Source organism: Schistocerca gregaria, chromosome 3 (genome assembly GCF_023897955.1).
Source record: "Schistocerca gregaria isolate iqSchGreg1 chromosome 3, iqSchGreg1.2, whole genome shotgun sequence".
In the NCBI taxonomy this organism is placed as follows: domain Eukaryota; kingdom Metazoa; phylum Arthropoda; class Insecta; order Orthoptera; family Acrididae; genus Schistocerca; species Schistocerca gregaria.
The window spans coordinates 559398149-559424957 of NC_064922.1; positions in this window are offsets into that span (position 1 = coordinate 559398149).

Consider the following 26809-nt stretch of genomic DNA (forward strand, 5'->3'; position numbering starts at 1 on the left):
GATCATTGCTCTAGGTTATTGACGGGGATGCAGCTTGGTGTGGCGTGGGAAGTTGGGTAGTGGTAACGGAGTGAGGAGCAAGGTTTAAGAGGTAATCCCAGCGACGAAGGCGAGGATTTGCTCAAGCGTCTTGCGCACTGAGTCCGGCGGATGGTTGCTGGGCATATTGGTGGGTTGATTTGAATCCGTGGCTGATTCAGAGTGCCGTCTTCGTGCGTAGCCTGGCCAGCCACTTCTGGGACGTGGCACACGGATGAGAGAGTAGAAGCCATTCTCGCTGGGCTGAATTCTGGGCCCCTGTTGGAACTAGCAATCTTCAGCTACCATTCGTGAACTCCAGTTAAGTTTTGCATTTTGAGGTCTTAGCTGTTAATAGAGCTGCCTGCTTTATATTTGGTTTTACTTAACTGAAACAGCTATTAAAGAATTCCTACCTGTCCCCTGTTCAGTACTTTCATTTAACTGAAGCTCTCATCATTGAAGGCGTGCCTGTTTGCATTTCGGAAATTTTACTTAATTGAAGCTGTTATTAAAGAAGGCCTACCGGTTTTCCACTTAGTAATTTTACTTAACTCAAGCTATTGTTATTGAAGGCCTGCCTGTTTTACATTTGGTAGTTTTACTTGACTGAAGCTGTCATTATTGAACGCCTGTCTGTTCCCTTTTCAATTAAACTAAGAGCTCTTCATAATTTGGGTTAGCTGAAATTCTTATTAATCAAGGCCTACTTGTTTTTATTGCCCTATTATTGAGATCTTATATCTTACTTAATCTGTGTTGTAATTAACTCAAATGTTGATTGCTACAGATCTACCTGTTCCATAGGTGTTATGTCAACTAGGTAGTAACTTCAAATGACACATGATAGTACATATGCCCTAGCCTTACGCCTTACATCTCTTTATGTATAATTGTAGGTTTCATTAACAAAGACTTATTACACCCAACACTTCAGTGTACTAAATAATTGACTATAATTATTCCGTTTTATTGAAATTAGGCTGTCATGCAGATAAATTATTGCACACCAAAGCAAAAACAACACATGAACATGATCTCGTTTGGTCTCAGGGGTTTAAACTTTGGATTTATTATGTACGCATGTTTATTAGTAGCACACTGGTTTGTCAATTGTAATTGCATGAAGCATATTTAGTTACAGCTTTGTCTGTAACAGCGCCTACGTGAATAATAACGTACTCGATATCTGTGGCCCAATACGCCAAACTTTGAGCCATAAAATGAAAATAATAGCGGAGATACTTTAATACTTTCATAAATGCAAAAATTCAATACGTTATTTGAATAATATCTGGGCCGGACAATAGGGTAAGATGGTAACTAATAAAACTTTTAATAACTACAGGAAATAAAATGTGGTCTCAATAGTAACAAACAACATTTTGTACTCTGAAAACAATTTAGATAAATTAAGAATTATTACACCTATTACAGACCTCTTAATATGGAATGTAGAAAGAGTGCATCTTGCTAGGTCAGCGATACTACTCGAAAAGGCACAATGTCTTCTCTTTCATCAGACAAATGAAAATTGACATATTATAGTCTTCTTTAGTCATTGTCTACGCAGATAATGAATCATGCTTATTGTCTTTGTAATTTTTACTCCGTGCTCTTCAAATGAAAGAAAATTACGATGTTTTTCACATATTACAGAAAGAAACATTAAGTTCTTTTTTTCAAGTGCATTCACAGGGAAAAATACGCCACGAGATGGCACACTGTCATGCTAACTACCACAGTTACTGTTTGTTTGCAAATGCAGCATATATGATTTGCATTCTGTAGAAAGTAAAGGAAACAAGTTGACCATGGATCTGTTATGGTCTCCGTAAGCTGTTGCTAGTTCAATTTACAAGAACACAAATTAGTTTAGAATTGTAACTGTATTTTATAAAAGGTTGCACTACTACCTCAACACTAGTGGAGGAATCCAGAAACTGTTTTATCGACTGACTTGGCTTTGGACAACCATTTTAAACAAAACACAATAAGGACACACACATAGGCATAATTATACGAATAAAAATACTATTAGTGTGCTGGAAACTAGATAATATTGCACAGGCATTTAAACATTTAAGGATACACACATAAATATAATTAGATAAATAAAATATTATTACAGAACTGGAAAGTAAATAATATTGTGTAGGCATTTAAATTGTAATAACCTATAACTGCTTCTTATAATTACAGCTCTTTTCCATTACCTTTAGTACCGAGTGAAGATTTTTTATAAGAAAGAAAATTAAGTAATGTAATTAAGACCTTTTCTTTGCACTCATTATTTTGAAGTACTTTAACTGTTCACTTTACTGATTGTATGGAACAAGTCACACAAAAGATTCAATGTTCACTTGAGAATATTATTACTCCATGAAAGCTAATAAGCACATTTGCAATAGTAAACATTCTTTCCTCCATTAGATTTCGGATACTTGGAAATGTTTTAGCACTAGGAATAGGAACTTTTCCAGGTAAATGACTGAGGAGAAATGAGTATTCTTGTTAGGTTGATGAAATCAAAGCAATTATTTTTTGAACATTAAGAAAACAACAGGTCTGTACAAGATTGTGCAATACAAAACTTTACTTATATTGAAGGTGGTAGCCGTGGCGACCTTCTGTGGCAAAAGTATGAGGTCGTCATACATGGTCATGGCTCTTGACGTGTAATTAACCTGAAAATTATCTACATGGAGTCTGAATTTTATTATTTGAAGTAATCCAATAAATGCCATGATCTAATAGGCAATATACAGCATCATCCGAGGCATATTTAATCCAGTCTTGCGGCTATTCTTATCTAATTTCGCACACAGTATGTTAACTGGATGAATGCTAATCACTATATGTAGTATAGAGACTTTTTGTGGCGGGGCACGTCAAACCGCCTTTTACATTTCTGCCTACAGTTTTTCGTTGTGTTAACTTCCCTGCAGGTTTCACATCTGCATACATTTATGTACGCTATGCATGAATCACTTTCACATAAACTATTTCAGCATGTATTCTTTACAAAAGACAATAGTTGTGAAAATTACATCCACAAAGTAACTCTGTTCAGATAATTATACAGAAATAAGAACAATTACTTCCATATGTGTTCACCAAAGCGCGCTAAAACACACATTACCTTCTGCATAAGAAAACATAAAAATTATATGAAAGATATACAATAGATATTGAACATAAGTGCTACACTGTTAGGAGCCTACATGGAAAGTGGTTGAAAGACGATGAAACGACGTCCACGCCTCGTCACAGAACATGGAGGTGAGAGGCTTTGTCTGTGAAGCAAGATAGACAGCGACATGTAGCAAATCTGACGTTATAGCATAATGATGGCACAGGTACAACTGTTTCGGAGCACATCGTCCAGCGCACAATATTGAACACGAGGCTCCGCAGCAGATGAACTCTACTCGTTCTCACAATGACGCAACGAAATCGCCAATTACGATTGCAGTGGGCACAGGACAGCCGAGATAAGCTATGTTACCGTTGTTGTTGTTGCATTCAGTCCGAAGACTGGTTTGATGCAGCCGTCTGTGCCACTCTGTACTGTGCAAGCATCTTCATCTCTGAATAACAACTGTGACCTACATCCTTCTGAATCTGCTTCCTGTATTCATTCATATCTCGATCTTCCTCTACGTTTTTTATCCCCCACGCTTCCCTTTAGTACTAAACTCTTGATCTCTTGATGTTTCAGAAGGTGTCCTATCAACCGATCTCTTCTTCTAGTCAGGTTGTGCCACAAATTTCATTACTCCTCAGTACTGTTCAGTATTTCCTCATTAGGTATGTGATGTATCATACTAATTTTCTGACTATTCAAAAAAATGGAACTGAGCACTGTGGGACTTAACATCTGAGGTCTTCAGTCCCCTAGAACTTAGAACTGCTTAAACCTAACTAACATAAAGACATCACACACATTCATGCCAGAGGCACGATTCGAACCTGCGACCGTAGCGGTTGCGCGGATCCACAATGAAGCGACTAGAACCGCTCAGCCACAAGGGCCAGCCTGACTTTTATAGCACCACATTCCAAAAGCTCTATTCTCTTCTTGTCTAAACTGTTTATCGTCCATGTTTTATTTCCTACACACAAATAGGCTAATTTCCGAAAAGACTTCCTACCAGTTAAATCTATACTCGATGTCAACAAATTTGTCTTCTTCAGAAACACTTTTCTCTTCAATGCCAGACTACATTTTATATCCTCTGTACTTCGGCCATCATCAGTTATTTTGATGCCCAAATGGAAAACTGGTTTCCTAATCTAATTCCCTCAGCATCAGCTGATTTAATTCGACTACATTGCATTATCGTTGTCTTGTTTTTGTTGGTGTTTTATATCCACCTTTCAAGACACTGTCCATTCTATTAAACTTCTCTTCGGAGTCCTATGCTGTGTCTGACAGAATTACAAAGTCATCAGAAAACCTCAAAGTTTATATTTCTTCTCTCTGAACTTTAATACATTTCCCAATTTTTTCTTTTATTTCTGTTACTGCTTATTCATGGCACAGATCGAAGAACACGGGGGATAGGCTACAACCCTGTCTCACTCTATTCGCAATCACTGCTTCCCTTTCGTGCCCTTCAGGTTTAACAATTACAGACTGATTTCTGTTCAAGCTGTAAATAGTCTTTCGCTCCCACTATTCTACCCTTGCTGTCTTCAAAATTTCAAAGAGGGTTTCAGTCAACATTGTGAAAAGCTTTCTCTAAGTCAAGAAATACTATAAACTTAGATTGGCCTTTCCTTGACCTATCTTCTAAGATAAGTCATTGAGCCAGTATTGCCTCTCACTTTCCCACACTTTTCCAGAACTCTTCTCCAAGGTCGCCTTCTTTCTCCTTTTTTGTAAAGAATACATGGTAATATTTTGCAACCACGACTTATAAAACTGGTAGGCACCTGGTTTCTTTGGAGTAGGAATTATTATATCCTTTTTGAAGTTGAAGATATCTCGCCTGTCATATATCTTGCGCACCAGATCGAAGAGTTTTGTTATGCCTGGCTTTCCCAAGGCTATTAGGCCTAAGGGACTGTCGTCTACTCCACGGGCCTTGTTTCGACTTAGATCTTTCAGTACTCTCATATTCTTCTCGCAGTATCATCTCTCCCATCTCATCCTCATATACGTCCTCTTCCATTTCTGTAACTTTGCCTGTCAGTTCATTTTCCTGGTATATACTCCTTCTATCTTTCAGCTTTCCCTTCTTTGCTTAGGACTGGTTTTCCATCAGACCTTTTGATATTCATACAGCTGCACCAGTTTTCTCCAAAGGCATCTTTAATTTTCCTGTAGGCAGTATCTATCTTTTCCCTAGTGAAATATGCTTCTCAATCCTTATATTTTTCCTCTAGCCATTCACGCTTAGCTGTTTTGCACTTCCTGTCAATCTCAATTTTTAGACGTTAGTATCGATACACTTTACTTCTTCATGTAAACCTTGGTTGCTTTTTGCATTACTGAATAGGATGAAAGAAACCACTAAACACGGCCTCAAGCTTACCGACTTTCCTATATTCTATAGTAACCCTAAACTTGGTACTAAAGTACGCTACTGTGTAGTGCAACGGAATAACGTCTTATAAGCAAACAGATGGTGGAAAGTGACCTAAAATAGGGCATACAACATTCATACCTATTCCACATAATTCAGTTTCGATGTGTTTGGATACCGAAAGTACACCGCTAATGAGCCTCTCTTACTCCTTCTTATTAGACAACGCGTGATATGAGAAAAATCTCGGGAGCGATCGGAATACTTTTAAGTAAACCGTAAAATGTTTCTATAATATCGAATAAAAATGTTTTGTTTCCTGTCTTAGAACAAGGATAAGCAGCTAACAACATAATGTTTTAGATTTACTGTGACAGTGATTTGAAGCGATAAGATATGCACTCGTTATTCAGGGAAAGAGATAATCGTCTGAGATACGGAAAAGAGGTCATATTCTCTCGCGTACATTTACTATACACACAGAAAGCATGCCATTCTGTTATTTCGTGCGTACTATGCTATGATAATGGTGACAGTGGGGAAAACTGGAGTTCACTAAAACTCAAAAATTCCGAAAATCACTCCTATGTCGAAATTTTCTCAGCGTTTTCACACTCAAGACTGGTTAATTTTCACAGAAGTTACTACGATGGATCTCAGACAATAATAAATACAAGAGAGTTACCCATTTATAACAGACTACTGCTGTGGTGAAAGTGTAACTGACAACATCTTTCTGAACAAACCAAAATACCGCCAAGAATGAAACAAATAACATCAAGCATTTCGCCATCACAATTACACCAAAGCAGAAGGAATTGAAAACGATAAATCACAAAATAATACCATCTGATACTTTCCAACGAAGGTCAGACAGGATTGCTCCAAAAAGTATGACTGTCCATTGTCCATAAGTGTCTGCAAACTACCCCCACCAGCGAAACGGCTCCTCAGCTTAAAAAGGTGGCGGGGACAGATCTGCTGACTTTGAAATACCCAACCAGGTCTCTCGTTCCACACTTAGATTTTTCATCCTTATGTGACCTATTTCCTTCTCTGTTATGTGTAAAACGACACAAGCTGGAGAACAGCTCCTCTGCTTCAAAACTGGTTGAGAGAGATTCACTGGGTTTAAAATGTCCAGCCAACTTTCTTTTCCATTCCTGTCAGGGCCTGCCCCTCCCCTTCTCTCTTTCCTTCTGTGTTCTTTCTTTCTTTCTTTCTTTTCAAACATTCACACGAACATCCAACAACAGTCACTCATGGAATACAGGCGTAAAAGTAAAACAAATAGCTTGGCCCATCATTTCTTCAGAGGTTTAACGTGGCAGACTCGCTAAAGGAACAATGAATATCATGCAAAGGGACACAAAAAAAAAAATCAAGTTACATGAAACGAAGCTATGCATTAGTCCAGTAGTATCTGATAAAACTGTCGTAAATTTGTAACATAAGCAGTTTTACTCTTATTCTGACGTGGTCAAAATTTCTCCCATAATGAATTCACACGTATATTATCAACACTCGTTTTCCTGGTTTTACTTTTATTCTGTCTAGAGCCCAGTCAGTGCATATTTTTTCTTTTATATTTATTATATAGATCTTATTAATTTCAAACATATAGATACTGGTTTCTATTTTCATTTTCGTTAAGTGTTCCACATAACTCTTAAACAACATGTTGTTTTTATTTATAAAATTCCACACTTTGCAGATACATAAAATTTCTATTCTGTTTCTGTAGCTTTATTTACTCAATTAATTGTCTAAGTTCCAACAAAATTTCTTTTGTCATCATTGTGGTTTCGTTTATTTGTTCTTTCCTCTGCACATTTTAGACTGGAAGTAACAGTCTGTCATTTTTATCAATCTTCATTTGTGCAGGAAAACTCGATGATACAGTGCTCTATGTGCCACTAATTTACATTTTATAAGCACTTACCATGTGTCAGAGTAACATCTTTGCTTCTACATTTTTTCTGTATGACCTATAGGATAGCAATCATAACGTTGAACTGCTGGACAAAGATTGCATGTATCGATATACACTCCTGGAAATGGAAAAAAGAACACATTGACACCGGTGTGTCAGACCCACCATACTTGCTCCGGACACTGCGAGAGGGCTGTACAAGCAATGATCACACGCACGGCACAACGGACACACCAGGAACCGCGGTGTTGGCCGTCGAATGGCGCTAGCTGCGCAGCATTTGTGCACCGCCACCGTCAGTGTCAGCCAGTTTGTCGTGGCATACGGAGCTCCATCGCAGTCTTTAACACTGGTAGCATGCCGCGACAGTGTGGACGTGAACCGTATGTGCAGTTGACGGACTTTGAGCGAGGGCGTATTGTGGGCTTGCCGGAGGCCGGGTGGACGTACCGCCGAATTGCTCAACACGTGGGGCGTGAGGTCTCCACAGTACATCGATGTTGTCGCCAGTGGTCGGCGGAAGTTGCACGTGCCCGTCGACCTGGGACCGGACCGCAGCGACGCACGGATGCACGCCAAGACCGTAGGATCCTATGTAGTGCCGTAGGGGACCGCACCGCCACTTCCCAGCAAATTAGGGACACTGTTGCTCCTGGGGTATCGGCGAGGACCATTCGCAACCGTCTCCATGAAGCTGGACAACGGTACCGCACAACGTTAGGCCGTCTTCCGCTCACGCCCCAACATCATGCAGCCCGCCTCCAGTGGTGTCGCGACAGGCGTGAATAGAGGGCGAATGGAGACGTGTAGTCTTCAGCGATGAGAGTCGCTTCTGCCTTGGTGCGTGTTTGGCGCCGTGCAGGTGAGCGCCACAATCAGGACTGCATACGACCGAGGCACACACGGCCAACACCCAGCATCATGGTGTGGGGAGCGATCTCCTACACTGGCCGTACACCTCTGGTGATCGTCGAGGGGACACTGAATAGTGCACGGTACATCCAAACCGTCGTCGAACCCATCGTTCTACCATTCCTAGACCGGCAAGGGAACTTGCTGTTCCAACAGGACAATGCACGTCCGCATGTATCCCGTGCCACCCAACGTGCTCTAGAAGGTGTAAGTCAACTACCCTGGCCAGCAAGATCTCCGGATCTGTCCCCCATTAAGCATGTTTGGGACTGGATGAAGCGTCGTCTCACGCGGTCTGCACGTCCAGCACGAACGCTGGTGGAAATGGCATGGCAAGCCATTCCACAGGACTACATCCAGCATCTCTACGATCGTCTGCATGGGAGAATAGCAGCCTGCATTGCTGCGAAAGGTGGATATACACTGTACTAGTGCCGACATTATGCATGCTCTGTTGCCTGTGTCTATGTGCCTGTGGTTCTGTCAGTGTGATCATGTGATGTATCTAACCCCAGGAATGTGTCAATAAAGTTTCCCCTTCCTGGGACAATGAATTCACGGTGTTCTTATTTCAATTTCCAGGAGTGTATTTAATATTTTTGTTAACAACATTTGTTTTACAACTTAATTTCATTGTGTTTGTACAATCACAATAAACAGCATCTCTTGAATTCTCTCGTTTGGTGACTTCAGGTAACTGTTACAATTTCTTATGTTTTTGTACATTGGTGAGTTAATCTAATTACAGTCCACATCTCTACTGAATTATATCCTGAATTTCGTATGTTGGTACTTCCTGTTAATGTATTTTCGTATAAATCATCGACTGATTCTCAGTTTTTGTTGTTAATCGTTTCTGTCTTATAACATTTTTACAACCATGCCAAAAGGTAGTGACATATAATATTGGTTTCCTAATCTAAACTGTCTATTTTTGCTCCACCAGTATTTACTTCACTACCATTACAAGCATATTGAACATTATTGTTTCTAAACTATTAAAGCAAGCTATAGATTCCTTACAATAATTTTCCATTTGTTCTTTATCCAATACAGTAATTCTTCTATCAGATAAATGTTTAGAGCTGTATATTACCACCTTAACAATTTTAAAATAATGAAATAGATCTACATTACCTATTTCTAGGAATTTTTTCATGGTTTTAAAGAACCTCTTCTTAATATACCTACATCAGCATTACAGTATACACCAATGCCTTTCTTTATAATGAACACAAAAGGTTCTTTAACTATGCCATTTTAGCAAGATTTCCTTATCTTTCGGTTTCATAGTATCAACGCCGTATTTGTTATGAAGAATTGGTCTTATGTAATTTTGATTTTTCCATTTATTGAATAAATGTGGGAAGTAAACTTTCTTTAATCTCTAAAATCAAATGTAACTGGAAATTTACTAAGTTCTCCTTATATAACAGTACTTCAAAATGAATTGTGACTCATTGTCTTTACAATAATGAGCTATAAATGCATAATCATTATGTTTATTAAATATTATCCACCTATAGAAATTATCATTTGTTTTAAATTTATAAACTGTATCTACATTAAAATTCTGAACTGTTGTGAGATTTGGAATATGTATTCGTTTCTTGCTGAGCTTTATAATCAAACCAAAAGTATTTTTCGGTATAGGTACAAGGAATTCTCTATGGAATTCCGTTTTTACAAGACTGAACTGCTTCCTGTAATTACATTACTTCATTTCAAGCATTTAAAAATGAAATAATTTTTTCTTCATCATTAACACCACAACCATTTTTACTACAAAATTGACTATATATTCTCCAAGAAATTATCTTTCTCATGCACAATTTTTTTCTATTTTGTATTGCATCTAAAGTCAGTGATGTTCTATTTCTACTTCTAGACCATATTTATGTTCTTTAGTTCTTAAACAAATACTTTTATATTCTTACATTTGTAATATACGTCACAAACTTCTTGGTGATTGTTCAAGCATTCTTCATTATAACAGTATCTATTGCAGTTTTCACAATATATCTTACTTCCCAGAGTATTGTATTCTGTACCATCGTTTAATATATATAGTTTTTGTTCTATTGTGCATTTATATTCGTTCTTGTTCTTATATCTTTTGTTACATTTATTGAAGATATGTGATGATCCTAAGAATGCTGACATACTGTCAATTACATGAAAATGGTTGTGATTTTGTACAGATATATTTTTAATGATGTCTCAGGAACATAATAGGTAACTGAAATGAAATCTTCAACACATACAACATTTATCTGAATAGCCAATAGTTGTTTCACGTTTTTAATATCATATAGAGTAAACCCCTCATTGTTGTATTCGCCTAATTGGTTACATAATACTCTGGTTAACTCGTTTTCTAATGTATATTTACCTTCTTCCCTAATTTTCTTAATTTCACCAGTACCTATTTCTGTGCATATGATAAAATCTGTGTGATATGTTAATGCAACTGTTATTGCTCTAGAGCAACACAGATAATTACAATTATTAAGTCTGGAATTGCATCTTTTGCTCTTTTTATCATCAGCTAAATTAATTATTTTATTATGTTTGTTACCTTTTGGAATTGCTTAAATTTGAAAATTAAGTGTAGTATTTTCTGAATCAATAGACTCATCAGATCTTAATATATATCTGATGTATTTCCACAAAACTTGAACAGACTGTTTAATAATATTTCATGCTTTATATCCTGTGAAAATAGGATAAAACATTTTTGGTTCTGCTATTGTTATGTTCAGGTTATCTCCTTTTTCTAAAATAAGTTCCCTTTTTAGCTACTTGTACCATAGATTAAGTGCTTTCATTATGTAACTGTTTTCTCACTAATGGTATCGAGTTAACCAAAATTATCATCATTAAAGAAAATTTTATAGTTAACAACCATGCTTTAAATTCATTAACTTTGGATCTTATTTATGTTATCTCAAATGAATCCGTTTTTGGTGGTTTGTCCTCTTATTTTTACTCAAATAGTGTACTGGTAAATGGATAAATTCGATGTAATCTCACTACACATTCTTATCTTAGTGGTCATATTGTTTCAAAGACACCATCATGAAACCTCTAAAAGTAGTTTGTATTAGGTACATATCTTGGTTGTGACTTAGTCTTTTGGAATAATTCCTGTTGAAATGGAAAATCTTGTAAAACAAATTAATTAAGGAACCCTGATTTCTTTAATCTGCTGTAGCCTCTAATATTTAGATTTTTAGCTCTAGCTTTATAAAAATGGATAAATTATGTGATGTAATTAAATTAATTCAGCATCACTTAATACATTGTAATTAGTTATATTATCTCTTCTTCAATGATCACAAAGTTCAGCAATTGTGAATGCAGCAATTTTACACTTGCATTTAACAAAGAAATTATATAAAGGAATTTTTAAATGGGCTTTCTTATTGTTGGCGTTTTCCAGAGTACATTTCTTAAATGAACTTGAATGTTTATTTTTACACACGTGTTTTAGGCAAAAATATTTTAGTTTTTTAATTTATTGACAATCAACTCATTTTATACCTTCAGTCTGTTGTTCATCATTTCCTATACACAATATCTTCGAGTGATCTTCACTTTGAGTCCATTGTGAGTAATTTTTATAATAAAATGTAGAAATATTCTTCCCACACACACACACACACACACACACACACACACACACACACACACACACACAAACAAACAAGGAATTCTTTTACTATTGTATACTCTTATATGATATTTCTTTATATGTTGCCTACACATTATGGTATAACCATCTGTTGAATATTTCTGTGAAGCAAAATTATCAGATAACATCTCAGTATGGCAAAATTTACACAGTTTGGATTGACCTTGCTCCATTTGTATAAAAAAAATTTTATTAGGAAAAAATAAAATTTCCTAGTTTCAGCTATGTAACTCTTAATATATTTATAACTTAGGAACTTATGCAATCAATACCAAATAAAGTCAAGTCACCTGTACCAGTTCTAATCAGTTTTTTGTGAATTCATTTTGTTTAAAAATGTATTACCAAAAAAGAAATTATTGTACCTAAACACAGAATTTCTTCTTGTAGAAAATTCAGAAAATCGTATGACTATAGTGACATGCAATTTATTTTTAAATCTACATTCATCCATCTCTGCATAGAAAAAAATCAATACAGAATATACATCTTTTACCTAAATATGTGCTTACTACACCATTTAATTAAAATCCAGATGTAATCCTGTATAAGATGGTGGTTTTTGATATGCTGACATTATTTGCAATGTAATCAGATCTATCATATATATCATATTGCATCAAATAAAATAACTTCACCACTTATCTTTGATATATTCCATCCCTTTTTTGTGAATGTTGTAGTAAAATGTTAACCTATTAGTTATTAACTGTGAGTTAATATGCATCTATACACACTTCTGATAAAAATATGTAAAATTCCATTTACAAATAATATGTGATCACACTTTTGTAATTTTACATAATGCTTCAGTTGGTTTAGATGCAATAACTGGAATTATTATCGGCGTAGATGGCTTTGTTGTCTTCAATATTTTTTTTACCATACAAGCTTTTAATAGCATCGATATCATCTTGAGATAATTCTAAATGAGAACCTTACAGCAAAAATGGAATTTTGCTCAATAAACATCAGTGTGCTCTAGACCTAATGCACCACCAATTTGCTGAGTTAGCACTTCAGATAAATTTCTTTAATCTCTTGGCGTATTCCCATCAGTTTACAAGTACCACAACTATTTTTTTCATCCATAGGTTTTGCCACTGGATCATTATTCATATTTGGAAAAATGCATGACCTAACACCCAACTTTTTCCATCTGGATTCTTTGGACAATGGTGACCATATATTTCCTAACTATGCACTTGTACTTTATTTATAATTGAAATATCAGGACTACTGTTGTCTTGATACAATCAAATGTCAATATACTTTTGCCATTAATAAGTTTCTGTCCTTGTTTCTCATAATATTATTTTATATTTTACTTATTCCATTTGTGCATACTACTTCTACAGTCAGCATTTATATCTTTTACACCACATCTAGGTTATTCATAAACGCTGAGGTTTCTTTACTTAACTCACCGTTTATTTAAAGACTGTATGTGCTCTGAAATACGATTAAGACTTCTCTAAATACGAAGTCACTCCCTCGAGTTCCCCCCCCCCCCCCTCCTGTTATTGGATTATTCAAACAGCCAAAATCGTTTAAATATTTTTTTACCCCTTTCATCTTAAATTACTGTTTCCACAAACACCATTTGTAGAAGTTCCTTCATTTATTTTGTCATGTAGAAGGTGTAATTAGATGAATGACCCACACTAACGTCACTTAACGAAGGTTTATTCAGCACTTGCACATACAAGAGCGTGGATCGAACTGCCTCCGGCCAGAACACATACAGCTACAGAACATTCCAGTTCAACGATTCTTGCCATTTGTAGATACTTCTAGAATGCACTCGAACCGAATGTAGAGACTAAATTTTTCCAGGCCATGCGAGTTTTGAACTGACGAGCCTCCATGCAACAGTTGAGTATCACAACCACTACACCACGGTGCTACTCAACTTCTTCTGTGACACTGCTCCCTCCTTTAGAAAACAGCGTCAAGGTATTATGTCGTCCTAGTCCGGGAACGTGTCATGGGTCCTGCATAATCCGACTCCCGATGATTGATGTTCGCCCTGGCGGTGATCTTCTTAGAACTGCTTTTGCCGCTACGCTCTTCGTCACCTTTCCGCTTGTTGCCTGTCGCTGGAGCTTCGAATTTACCCTGGGTGGCAGGATCCCTGTAGGGCTTCATTCGAAGGACGTGGACCGTATATCTAATCTTTCGTCATCTTGCGTTGGGGTCGAAATCTTCAACTTCATAAGTAACATCATACAACTGTCTTACAACCTTATAAGGTCCAAAGTAGCGCCTGATGATCTTCTCAGTGAGACCAACCTTCCGAAAAGATCCAGACGAGGACACCAGGCTGGCAGACAACAGGGCGCTGGCTCGCGTCATGCCTTCAGCAATCGTTTTCTTAAGCCTGCAAAGTGCGGAGTTAGCTAACTGCCGAGCTTCCTCAGCTCTGGTTAACGACACCTGGCCGAAGTAGTCGTTGTCCACGTCATCAGGATGTAACGGAAACACAGTGTCCATCGTCGTAGTCGCCTCACGCTCATGCACCAGGAAAAATGGCATAAATCCTGTGATCCTTTTTTTGGCGATGTTGTAGACAAACGTCACGAAAGGTAGCACCTCATCCCAGTTGCTCTACTCAACATTGACGAACATTGAGAGCATGTCGGCCAAGGTCTTATTAAGGCATTCAGTAAGTGGGTAAGTTCGTAGGCAGTCGTCATGTGATGAGTAATGTTGCATCGACGGTTTATTGCTGTAACAAGATTCGATTGAAAAACTATCCCTCGATTTGTAGTTAACGCCTTGGGCACCGTGTTTTATACAAGTTCTTCTACGATGAATTTGGTGACGTTAGATGCTTCGGCTATTTTCACGGCTTTTGTAATGGCATAGCGTGTCAGATAATCAGTGCAAACAATAATCCATCTATTGTCACTACCAGACGTTAGAAATCGTCTGAGGAGGTGAATCCCAACACGCTGGAAAGGCGTTTTGGCTGTGGAATTGGTATGAGTTGGCCAGGTGGTTTTGAGGAACTGTCTTTTTCCTCTGGCACTCTCGACAGTGCGACACATAGTGACGGACACTCCTAAATAAACCCGGCCAGAAAAATCTCTTGCGGATTGTATCGTATGTTTTAATAAATCCTAAATATCCGGCCTCAGATGTGTCATGGAATTTCTGTAGAACATCTAAGCGCATGTGTTTAGGAATCACTGGTATCCACCTATTTCCAAACGGATAAAAGTTTTTACTGCAGAGTAATCCATTAACTACCTTAAATTGTCCTTTCACAACTTCTGACCGATTTAAGACAAGCATAATTCGAGATATCTTGTCGTCCTTCTTCTGCTCAGCAGAGAGATCGTGGAGAGCAGCGAGACAATCTTCATCAAAGCCTTGATGGTCTTGCACAGGGTTTCTTGAGAGACATACACTATGGTAACGTAATACTCTTGAAGACTTAGTGCCCACCTGACGAGTCGTCCTGTTGGATCCTTAAGACCTGTCAGCCAACACAGTGAATGATGGTTTTTAATAACTGTGAATGGCCTCTCATAGAGATACTGTCGAAATTTGCACATAGCCCATATCACAGCAAGACACTCTCTTTCTGTAACCGAGTAGTGTCCTAGAAGCATAGGCTATGACCTTCTCTTTTTCATCCGAAATTTGATCCAGAACAGCACCGATTCCATACCCACTGGCATCTGTGTGTAGTTGTGTAAGTACTCTCTTATCAGACAGACCAAGTACAGGGCCTTTGTCAGAGCATTTCACACCACATCGAAAAAATGTTGTTGAGCACCACCCCAGATTAATTTAGCATTAGCTTTTACCAACTCTTGGAGTGGTCTGGCTTTGATACAAAAGTCTTTGATAAAACAACAGTAATAAGAACATTATCCGAGGAAGCCTCTCACATCTCTAATACTTTTAGGAATGGGAAATTCCGTTATACATCTCACCTTTTCTGGCTCTGGCCGAACACCTTCGTTTGGTACAAGGTGTCCAAGTATTTTGATTCCTTTTCCTCCAAAGAGACACTTCCTTGGATTAAGTTTCAGTCCGCCTTGTTGGAGACACTTAAGAACGGCCCTCAGTCTTTTTGTATGTTCATCAAATGTCTCTGGGAACACTATAATGCCATCTAAATAGCAGAGACACATCGTATACTACAGGTGGCTTAGAAGATTATCTATTATCCGTTCAAAAGTTGTTGGTACATTACGCAAACCAAACGGCATTACCTTTAGCTCATACAGGCCCTCATGGGTGATGAATGCAGTTTTCTCACGATCAGCCTCATCTACTTCGATTTTCCAGTATCCCGAGTACATGTCCATGGTTGAGAAAAACTTAGGCCCCTTCAGACATAGTGTATCGTGAATTCATGGAAGAGGGTAAAGGTCCTTTTTAGATATCTCATTAAGCTTCCTGTAATCAACACAAAAACGTTAGCTGCCATCCTTCTTCCTGACGAGAACCACTGGTGACAACCATGGGCTCTGCGAAGGCTGAATGATGTCACTCCTCATCATTTTGTCTACCTCGTCGCGAATTATTCGACGTTCCGGTGCTGACACATGGTATGCTCTCTGGCTTATTGGTTGATGGTCTCCAGTGCTAATCTGGTGCTTCACGGTCGATTTGCCTAATTTGCTCTTCACCTGTGATTGAAGCGTTCAGAGAACTCTTGAAGAATGGCAAGTAGCTTCTTCTCTTATTCCTTAGTGTGATCTGGTGATAGTAGAGTAGAAGATCGTATCTCGTAGTGGTAGCGCTAATTTCGGCATGGTAGGTTTATATGACGCTCAGTTGTTCTTCAGTTAACGGCTGAGCGTTTTCTATGCACATGCGTCTTGTAATGATCTGTGGTACTCGCTGACAGTTAACTATCCACAATTCACCGAATCCGTTCTTAACCGAGACGACAGAGGTTGGGATGGCAAAGTTATTCGTCAGTGGTATGCTTCTCTTACATTCCACCACTAGATCCATGGATTGATGAATGGCATGACATGTGACAGTTACCTTTCTAGCGCTGACTGCAGGAATGATCACTTCATCCAGGACACATAGTCTCCACACACTCGGATGCACATCTTCCTGTCCACAGTATCTCATCTCGTCTAGCATAATCTTCGAGCGACCACAATCTATAACTGCTCGAGAAGCTTTCAAAAAGTCCCATCCAAGAATGACGTCATGATTACACTATTGTAAGACGATGAATTCTAAGTGCTGTGTATGGCTACTTATACTCACACGAAGGGTACATCTTCCTGTAAGTTTTACATATTTCCCATTAGCCACCTTCAACAGAGATGTTTTACCGTAGATGAATACGGTTTTCTGCAACTGGCATCGGTATTTCTCCGAAATAACTGAATATGATGCTCCAGGGTCCATACTATCTTGGGCTGGTCGGCTATCCATGAGGATATCAACGTAGTTTCCTGTATGTTTGTAGTGATCGACGGCGGAGAATTTTTCTCTTCGGCGGCTTCATCTCCTTTATTTTTCCAAGATGCGACGGCTAGGTGATCAGCTGGAGCTTCTAAACGGCAATGAAGACCTTGATCGGAGTGTTGGGGAGCGTCCTGTCCAGCGGCTAGTTTGCGGCGATGGTGACCTACGTCATCCCGCACCCACATCTTCTTCTTCATTTCGTCGTTCCGGAGTTGGCGTCGGCTAAGATCTGTCTGCTGTCTTCTGGCGCAAGTGTCATAAAATATCTGCTGCCTTTATCCACAATAGCCCAGCACATGTCCCGGTCGTCCGCACTGGAAATATACTGGTTGGTTATCCTGGGTCCTCCAGACGTCAGTCTCCCTTGGTGCCCAAACAGTTCCCTCTTGCGGCAATGTAGGAACGTAACTCCGCCTCGGTCTCAACTTTTTCACCATTTTAAAGGGAAATGAAGGACGAGAGATTGGGTTCAATGTCTGTTCCAGTTCCTCCCTTATGACCTCTTGAAGCGTCTCGGTTTTTTTTATCGCCGTGCAATCAAAATTCCTTCTGAAATCGCTCTTTCACTATCTGACGAAGAACACCTGTGGAATCAGTTGCTTCCTCCATCACAGACATCGATACGACGTTTGGAAGCCGTTCAAACTTCTTGCGTGTAATTCTTTTTTGATGCATTGTCTCGATAGACCGGCAACATTTTATGAAGTCGTCTGCTGTCGAAACCTCTTTCAGGAGTAGGGCTTGATACACGTCCTCAGCAATACCCTTCATAAGACGTGCAACCTTATCTTCCTCCTTCATTCTAGGATCCACTAATTTACACAGCTCCACGACGTCTTGAATGTAGGATGCTGTAGTTTTTCCTGGACGCTGTGCACTGCACTTTAACTTATCTTCAGCCTTGTACTTCTGTCGTTGTTTGTCGCCGAAATACTTCCGCAGTTCCGCCTGGTTTACTTCCCAGATTGTGAACCTGTCCTCGTTGTTCTCGTACCATTGCTTGGCAGTGCCCTCCAAGTAGAAAAATACGTTAGCCAAACACACGGAGTCATCCCATTTTATCCCATTTGTTAAATGTGGCTATACGGTCATATACCTTCAGCCACTTGTTTGGATCTTGGCCATCATCACCAGAGAACCAGCAAGTATGTCTCATGTGGTGGCACACAGTTTCTGTCATCGTAATGTCCTTTTCTTCTTCTGTATCCGTTCGATTACAATCTGTTGGATATGGCCCTAACTCGGGTTTCTCGCCACGTAAAGGGCGGCTGTGCCGTGGCCTGATGGGAGCCCTTGTGTCGTCGATAATGTGCGCTATCACAAGTTCCAATACCCAGCGTCTCCACAAGAATAATGTCACGTAGAAGAAGGTGTAATTAGATGAATGACGAACACTAACGTCACTTAACGAAGGTTTATTCAGCACTTGCACATACAAGAGTGCTGAGCGAATTGCCTCCGGTCAGAACACATACTGTATATATACAGCTACAGAACATTCCAGTACAATGATTTTCGCCATTTGTGGATACTTCTATAAACTACTCGAACCGAATATAGAAACTAAGATCGTATAGTCCAGGTGAGTTTTGAACTCACGGCCCTCCATGCAATAGTTTCGTATCATAATCACTACACCACGGTGCTACTCAGATTCTTCTGCGACAATATAGCCTTACATTATAATAAAATTAAAAATATGTTTCTAATAAAAGCTATTTTTATTAATTGGAATCAGTCAAAGACCTCGTCAATAACAAACATTTGTGATGTTCCTCAAATTTTTGAGTTTAAGAATACCGGAGAAGCAATTTTATGTCATATGAGAGAAAAAATAGAAAAAGTTTTAAAGATATAGGGACTAGGAAATCGCTATGTCCTTCAATCATATAACCACACACGATATTTTTTTAATAAAGCAGGCTTATATTAATTAACTATGGAGTCCAAGATGTAGCAAGCAAAAATTTTCAAGAGTGTGTAACAGTAGTCAGTGGGGAAATTGAGTGCACTTGGCATATCTTTATTGCACACTCTGTTTCTGTGGCTTTAATTGAGCAAAATGAGAACATTACTTCGTTTACGACTGATGAAGCTCATTTTCATTCGAACGGCGTGGTAAATCAGCAGAACTGTCGGTATTGGGCCAGTGAAAATCCAAAACTATTGCCTAAGAGACCATTACGTAGTCCCACGGTGACTTGTGTGCTGTAAGCGGTACAGAGATTATTGGTCCATACTTTTTCAATACGACAACAGGAACACTGAAATTGTAACCTCGGAACGTTATAGACAGATGACTACTGAATTCTTCGTACCTGAACTAAGAAGAAAATGTATTCCTACTCGACGAGTTTAGTTTCAGCAGGAAGGGGGTCACAACTCATACTGAAAGAATGTCAATGGAAGCTACGTACTCGGACTGTTTTTCGTGGTCGCGTCATTTCCCAGTTTGGTGACATTAGTTGGCCTCCTCGTTCAGTAGACATATCCATGTGCGACTGCTTTTTGTGGGGTTATCTCAAGTCACGTGTATACTAGCATAAACCACGTACACTTGAGGAACTGAAGCATGCGCTTTGTGTTAAAGTCGTTCAGATTGACAGAGCAATATAGAAGAGAGTCGAAACCAACTTCAGAGAGTGGCGTGAGAAGTGTATCGCTAAAAACGGCGGTAACCTATGAGATGTCTTCAAGCATTAATTTTGCTAAATGGCAACATCATTTGAGTATTACGCTGAAAATAAAAATTTGTTTGAAGCACAAGTAACTATATATATTTTTTAAGACGCACGTCCCTTATGCCTCACTGTATAGAAATTCCGGCGCAGAATACGGTGTTCCCTTTATTCGTTCTCCATCGTCAGTCAGACATCTTTTCTGAAATTAAGATATGCAATTATCTTGACCAAAGCTTTTCTTTGTTGTTCAATCGGTGTCGAATGTTTGGGGCAATTTGTTTAGCGAGGAGCTGCACGTTATTAAAATGAAAAGTTGTCAGATCTTGGAAAGGAATTTTAATCTTTAAGTGTAGAGCGTATTTAAACTCTTGCAGTTCAAAAATGGTTCAAATGGCTTTGAGCACTATGGGACTTAACATCTGAGGTCATCAGTCCCCTAGAACTTAGAACTACTTAAACCTAACTAACCTAAGAACGTCACACACATCCATGCCCGAGGCAGGATTCAAACCTGCGAGCGTAGCGGTCAGGCGGTTCCAGAATGAAGTTCCTAGAACCGCATGGCCACACCACCCGACAAACTCTTTCGGTATCTCTGTATTCTTTAATTACATTTTGCTACTATATTCTCTTAGGTGAGAGGTAGTACACAGCGCAAAAAAACGGTAAAGGAGAGGGATGCTTAATCAGAAAAAACCTGAAATGCAATAACCTCATGTCCAGTTTACTTCCCTCTTCCCTTCTTCCTTTGTAAAACTTGCTCAATTCACTAACATATTCTGAGAGACATATATCGCATTGATATGAAATTATCAGGATACAAAGAAATTATTCAGCGAAGATTGCGTTCTAAATTCATGTTTATGGACCGGTTTCGACAGGTAAGACTGTCGTCTTCAGATCTTTGAAAACTTCTCTGCTTTCATGGGTTGGTCCATTGTGCATTCATTACTCATTCCATATTTATATTTTAGTATAGGTATACTGCATATTCCACACAGGTCTGTCAAAAATTAAATTAAAAACAGGTTTGTACAAAGCCAAAATGCAGCTTGTGGAACTTCGCATGTACACACATGTAGCACTCCTTTGATGCTCGTCAGTCTTTAAAATTCACAATATATGGTAAACGTGCACATTTATGCCAATGTTTACACATGTACGACGAGAGAAGCATATCTTGGAACCTTCTCACTCAAAATACGTTATACAACTGTCAGAACAACCTAATTGTCGGGATAATTCTGAATTAATTTCCTGTATATGAAATTAAGAGCACCACCATGGTCACCACCAGTCTACAGTCACTCTGTGCTCATTGCTTCTGCACATAATACCATAATTAGAAGTGTCTTTAAGGTTCTAAAGGCTTCATTTCACTCAGATTGCTTCATGATTCTACTCCTACAGCATTTTCTATATTAGGTGCATTTAGGTAATGGAGAAACGTAAGAGAGCCCAGTGTAATGGGATGCAACATTAGGCGACGCTTCTATTGAAGCGTTAGCGGCTCAAGGTGTTGTAGATTTATAGTTAGTTACTCAGACCAAAGTTTTCTTCACATAATGAAACTGATTGACTTGTATACAACTATCTTCCTTTTGATGAATTTCCAGAACCTGGTAAAACGATACCAACTTCGAAGTGATTTTGAATTCTTTTTAAACCTTTACGAATTTATGAAGTTTACGCTCAGCAGTAAAAATTATTAATCCATCATCAAAGTAATGGACAAGAAACACTGAAGCTTCATAGTTTAGAAAGAGACAGGGATCAGCATAATTTATTTCAGACTCAGGTATTTAACAGTTCAAGTTTGTTTTCCAGTAATGAGTAGGTTATTTTAGTCAATAAAATCTTTTCTTCAAATGCATTCTTTATCAGTGCTGCCATTATATCCGTCAAGTGACACATTTATCTGGGCAATGTTCGTATTTTGATTCGCAGCAATACTCAACAGCATCCAAATAGTCGATTTTAGTGCTTCAGGAATCGAAATCTACCCATAGTCAACCTAACTGGAAGAGTGCAAAAAGTTGCAGTAAGCAGTCACATAAGATGCAAAAATACTGGTGATTTCTCAAACTGGGGAACAATCAAGAATGGGGTGCTGCAAGTTTCGGTCTTGGGTCCTCTGGTGTTCTTAATGTATATTAATGACTTGTCATTCTATGTTCACAAAGATGCAAAGCTGGTACTTTTTGCCGGTGATACAAGTATAGCTATCACACCCAGCAGACAAGAATTAACTGGTGAAATTGTAAACGATGTATTTCAGAAAATCATTAAGTGGTTCTCTGCAAATGAGCTCTCATTAAACTTTGACAAAACACAGTTAATGGAATGACACCATTAATAAATATAGAGTTCGATCAGAAATCGGTAGCTAAGGTAGAATATTCAAAATTTCCAGGTGCATGCATTGATGAGGGGTTGAACAGGAAAAACCACACTGAAGATCTGCTGAAACGTTTGAGTTCAGCTACTTACGCTATTAGAGTCATTGCAGATTTTGGCGATATACATCTGAGTAAATTAGCTTACCACGCCTATTTTCATTCTCTGCTTTCGTATGGCAACATATTCTGGGGTAATTCATCATGGAGTAAAAGAGTGTTCATGGCACCAGAGCGTGTAATTAGAATAGTTACTGGAGCTCATCCAAGATAATCCAGCAGACACTTATTTAAAGAACTAGAGATCTTCACTGTAGCCTCACAATACAAATATTCACTTATGAAATTTGTTATTAACAATTCGAACGAATTTTAAAGTAATAGCAGTGTACATGGCTACAACACTAGGAGAAAGGATGATCTTCACTACTCAAGGTTAAATCTAACTTTGGCTCAGAAGGGGATAAACTATGCTGCCTCAAAAGTCTTTGGTCACTTACATAATAGCATCAAAAGTCTGACAGATAGCCATATAGCATTTAAAAGGAAATTAAGAGAATTTCTTAATGGGCACTCCTTCTACTCATTAGATGAATTTTTGGATACAGTAACCCCCACAAAACAAAATTAAAAATGTTAAGGTTCATGTAATATATTGTGTAATGTAATATCTTGTATAGACACTTTTTATTAACCTGACACATTCCATATCATTACGAAGTGTCGTACTCATGATGTATGGAACACATACTAATCTAATCTAATCTTATTGCTGCACAAAAAAAACCAGTCCAGCCTTAAATTTATCAATTTCACCATAACTATTCATTTTTATTTCGTGGAAAGAGTGTCTTGCAGTGATTTTATTGCAAGATCTTTCGATTTATCTTATTCACATGATTTCATAGCTGTTTGAAATTTTTCTGGTTCTTCGTAATCTGCCAAATTAGAAACTACCCAATCTTTATTTCCTATTGGGCCATTGAGTATTGGCCGATTACGTTATTTTCTCATAGAATCTTCATTAGTAATTTTGTAATATTTATTCTTAATATCAACTCACCTTTGGTTTGAGCTGCCTAGTCTTGAAATACTTGATAGCGATACTGTCACTCTAACATGAACACTTTTCTTCCTCACCTCGTGACTTCATTAATTTATTATCATCTTTTGAACAAACAGTTACATTCCATATCGTAATATCCATAAAATCGCTGCTTTCCAATCCATTTTGTTTCTGCTTTGTTTTGGGACATGGGCATAGCAAGCAGCTCCTAATCATCATAAATGTTTTGTCGTAAGTTCATTTGGATATCTAACTTGATATTGAATAATACCCCATATACCTTCGAATGTCATGTTCAATTTAAAACCGAGGAGAGTGGCTTTCTCATTTTGGCCCAAAGACGGTGTGGAATGTTATCGTTAGCATGAATCACAGTTCTTGCTACTCCCACAATGGTACGATTCTCTCTTTTTCAGTAACCATTTTGCTGTGGAATGTAGGGCACTGGTATACTTCGAACTTTGTCCCCTTTATGAAAGATTTCTCTAACCTCTTTGTCATCAAACTGTATCCTTAATCATTACAGAGCCAAAACACAATGTCTAGTAGTCTACTTCAACTACAAGTTTATGAATAATCTCATTTTGCTCTGATGAAATGAAGATATTTAAATATCGTAAAAAGTACGAATTAACGACTACTAGGTAGCTACAAATGGGCTGAAAACATCTACATTAATTAGCTCCCCTGGCTTGGTAGTTTTTCCTTTTCTTCCGAAAGGAAGCTTATGAGCTGTTTCATAAATACAACATCACATAAATGAGAGCCCTGACACACACTGCCGTTCAACTCCTGGCAGATAATTTCCTTCATATCATGATATTTCTTTCCTCAAAAATGGGTAGTAAATTGTCTTGATTCACTGCATTTACTACATCAGGAGACATATTCAATATTCTTTATTCCTAACTAGCCGAAAAAAGCCTGCTTCGCTGGGTGCTTTTATTAATTTGTTATCTGAATTGAAAACAATGTGTGATCAATAATCTCATTTGTAGACCGTATAACTTATCAATAGTATATGATTAAGATGATTTTCCGAAGTGTTGGAAACTACTGTACATTTGAAGTTTTACTTTTTGATTCAAAGACGAACAAATTTTGTATCTATCAAAGGCGTACACACACTATGTGTAGCTGTGAATGCAACAAACATGTTTCTTTTAAATTCACTCCACAACATTACGATATTTTCCTTGTGTCTTATCAATATTCATACTACACACTAATCTTATCGGATATAGAAGTCTTTTAAAGCTGATTGGTAAATTAGTTGAAATGAGTGAAGTAGGTGGTGTGAATTCTGACGCTCCACTTTCTTTTTCTCTTAACATTTCCGCTTCGATCATGTTGTTTCGAAATTTTTTGGCGAGGGCATAACAGGAACAATTTGAGAATTTAGAAGGTCTGTTGGGAGGTTTGCATCTTTGTTTTGGTTCATGATTGTATCATTGGATTTAAATATTTTTTCTGTCTCTGATGTAATATTCTAAATCGGTTGTCTTGTTTGTGGTACAACGCCTTTTCCTTGCTAAAATTGTTCGCGCATAGCTATTTTCTATTTACGTAATTTCTGTTTTTAGGTGGATACATTCTTTCCGCTAAACTATTCCTCTGTCTTTATTATGTTGCGCAACTCAACTATTAACACGATTTTGCAGGACTGTAGATCAAAGCGCTGTGTGATGCTTTTCAAGTTTTATTCTAGAACATTTGAAAGTATTTAAGAATATTCAGAAACATCCGTTAACATTAGAGAATAGTCGTGAGAGCACGAGAACGTTAAAGAAGAATGTAAAATTTTTCCCTTGAAAAATTCATTGTTGTGGAAGAGGCAGGTACTGGTGAAGTGAAACCAGTCACTCCTTAGCCGCATTCTCAAAAGTGCCAACACTACCTGGAAGTACAACAACTATAACACAGAACGAGGAATCAAGGAAAACACGCAACACAAAAATCAGTGACTGGCGGTGTGTCGAGTTGGAGATATCACCAACTTCAAGCCACCAAAGCGATTTCGTAAATCTGCTACTGCGGTATTTGGACCAATGTTATGATTAAATTTTTTCTACAGAAGATATAAATCCAGTATTTGGATTTTTATACTTTACAGCAAGAACAGAAAACAATTTCTCATGCATTTTTGTACGTTCCATATCATTGTTAGTTTCTAACTGTTCCCATTTGCTACAACTTCAGTAATTGGTTTGCCAGAGGCTTCAATAGTTGTTCTGTCTGCAGTCGTAAAAAATGTGTGTTGACAAAAATAGTTGAAATATGTTAAAGTTCATTTTTTCATTGGTAACGTTGCTTTTAGTTCCTTTGCCGACAGACCAGTCTTCTTCGTTGGACTTGTCACAACTGATGTCACAGCAAGTGACTCCATACTCTATTTCTAATACGACATATTGTCAACTTGGAGGATTACAGGTTGCGTATGATTTTGGTGGTTTTCCGTCTACTGTCCACATTCGTCATTGTTTGATCAAATGAACTGACACTTTGCAATAACTGCAAATTACTTTCTTCTTCTGCTTGAACACTGTTGAAAATTTCTTTTCTTTCGAATGTAATATGTGCGTCTTTGCGATAGAATTGTAATCTATGGGGAAGAAGTGCATGTCTCACGTTTGCTTCGATAAGATGTTATTATAAAGAAGGATAGACTGTTACTGACCATAAGGATGACACGTTGAGTTGCAAGCAAACAAATCGGGAAGACCGTTACACATTGACCTTTTGGCCAAAACCTTTCTCAGAAAAGGAAACACGTACACGTTCCACAAGGAAGCACACCCTAGAGACATATGACTGTTATCTCCGGCATCTACATCCAGAATTTCTGGCGCAGTGATTTTTGCCACAAGATAAAACTATCAATAAGGAGTAATACAGACATCGTCTGCGTGAAGCAACGCGAAGAAAATTTCCGTAACTGTAGCGAAACAAGTAAGTGCTTCTGTAAGACGATACTGCGTCTGTTCAATGCTTCGTTGCTTGTTCGTGACTTTTTGATGAAAAAGAAAGCGATAATGATGTCCCAGCCCTCGTATTCGCCAGACATGACCCCTTTTGACTTTGTTCTGTTCCTAAAAATAAAGAAAACCCTAAAGGGAAGCACATATGAGAT